Here is a 2,279-nt window from a genome sequence, read left to right as displayed (position 1 = left end):
CAAAGGAAATTTACTAAGAAATATTGGTGATTAAAGGTGCACTTGGTGATCTAAGATCAAAGGCTTTATGCAATTGCATTTACTTCTAAGAAATTTATTTTCTCATGTTCAGTATTTTATCAAATTTGGATAGAAAATATAGAAGATATTTAAAGTCCTAAAATTCTAATAATTTTACATTTTATAAATCTGAGAATCTCAGGGACAAGAGAGACCACAGAATCAATAAAATGGAATAAATATTCACCCACTTTAAGAGTTTACAAAGACTTGTAGCCTGAAAATAAGCAGAAGGAACCAAATGGTATATGATTTGCCATATATACAAAGAAGAAACCATTGTTTAATAGTCTTCAGATGTCATGAAAGAATTCAGTTGAAGAAACATCCTTATTTGGATATTTCACAAATCTTCATTAGTCTTACCAAAGTCAAAACATCAATGAGACAAATAAGTATTTTTTTATGAGGTCTGCTTTTAATAAAGACGGGTCTAACTTTGACTTTATTTATTTATAAATGTATTTTTTTAATTTTAGGGATAGAAGAGAGATGAGAAAGGTTGAAGAATCTTCTTTAGGATTCACACTTGTCAGTAAGAGTTTGAATAGTTTTCTGAAGATCCTTCTGATATACTACTTTGAACCATGTCCAGGAAGTTGATAAAATTCAGTGTAATCTCCATGTCAATATACATCCAATGTCTTCTTGTCTTCTGAATTTTATTGTAGCTTTCTGGAGAAAGTTTTGTCCTATTAAATGGATTTTTATGGGAGTTGATGACCATTCATTTGCTTTCATGTGAAAATCCCAAAGTCAGCTTGTCCTTACAGCAATATGCACGACTCTGAATGAACGACCTGGCCAGGCAAAAATGAGCACTGAATACTTGTGTGTATTTCTGTCATTGCGCACTAGATGGCCTCGACATCACTGAGCTCACCTTTGCTGAGGTCGCTATTAACCTCTCCATAAGGGACTTGATGTAACAACACACAGGGTGAGACTGTCCCTAATATGTCTTTGGATAATGCTTGGGAGAAAAAAAAAAAAAAAAAAAAAAAAAAAAAAGAGAGAGAGAGAGAGAGAAAAGAAGTAGTTTTCTTAGGAAAAGTTTACATAATTACTCTAACTTCTTAGTTCTTGAATGATTTTTTTCTTTCTGATTTTTACTAGTTTTAGTATTATAATAATTTGCCTGGGAAGAAAGAAGATTTCACCAGCAAAACTTAGCTAGCCCTGCACAGTAAGACAAGAGCAATTATAGCAAGAGGAAAGGCCCCTGGGGTTTTGGATTGGACTTCTAAACAAAATAGTATATTTGGCAAAACAGTTAGGAATAGCATTCATTCCAAGCTACCCTACAGTCAGAAAACATCAAAACAAAACTACAAAGAACAAAACAATACACTATTTTTTCATTACTTTTTTTTTTTTTAGTTTCATTCTCTGGCTTATGGACAAAACACAGCTACTTCTGAGATGCTAAACAATAGGCAGCTTTGTTATAACCAAATATATCCCAGATGGGAGTGTCTGCATGAACAAAATCCCACACTTGGTGCACGGATTTTAAAGGCCGATATCTCTTTTAGACATAGCTGTTTCGAAGGGGATCTGAAATGGCCGTGCACCAGTTCCCTACCTGCCCCCAGATTAGATGTAACACATCGATGCCCCGTGCTCTTCCAGTCTCGTTCCTGCAGCTCAGCTGTGGGCTAAAGGGGCTGTGCTTGGTGGCATGGCACCACCCTTATCCGTTCTGAAAATCATAATGGAATAGAACTTTAGAAGATGCTGTATATTTAAAACCTTCAACAGGGCTAGAAGACTATTTTCTAAAAAATTACTATATGCCTTCTAGGAAGAACTGTCTGCTTGAACAGTACACAGTACGCAGCACAGTGAAAGACACAAGTTAGCGAAGAAAAGGAAAAAAAAAAAAAACTGAAGCCAGAATCTACCACTAGGTGGCAAAATGGTGTTTCCTATGTTGTAACCTGGGAGCGGGACTCACTGACACCGGATTTAGAAATGGTGTCTGCCGAAACAGGGTAATTAGAAGTAAATAATGCTTTGTAACGTTGCAGTGTGATTCCATTTGTGGGAAAACCACCATGCCATGGGTCTGCTGACTTACTTCACGCTGTCACTATTAGGATTTCTCTTATTCTGTCTCTAGTCTGTAGCAGAAGTCATTAGACAATACCTGCATGTTGGCACAGCTTTCCATTTATGTCCTTCTGACATCATGAGCTTGATGAGACAGCTGGTACTAA

The 2,279-nt window shown here is 36.2% G+C and overlaps 1 long non-coding RNA gene across 1 annotated transcript; it reads right to left on the bottom strand.

Moving 5' to 3' along the window:
- On the bottom strand, nt 479–1,747 carry LOC110392661. The gene is made up of 3 exons (XR_002434538.1): nt 1,646–1,747; nt 944–1,033; nt 479–860 (listed from the first exon to the last, which is right to left on the bottom strand). It is a non-coding gene; the product is annotated as an uncharacterized LOC110392661 (long non-coding RNA).

This window comes from Numida meleagris, chromosome 1, assembly GCF_002078875.1.
Source record: "Numida meleagris isolate 19003 breed g44 Domestic line chromosome 1, NumMel1.0, whole genome shotgun sequence".
Lineage (NCBI taxonomy): Eukaryota > Metazoa > Chordata > Aves > Galliformes > Numididae > Numida > Numida meleagris.
The sequence above is the reverse complement of the archived record's forward strand: the minus strand, read 5'-3'. Positions and strand labels throughout refer to the sequence as shown.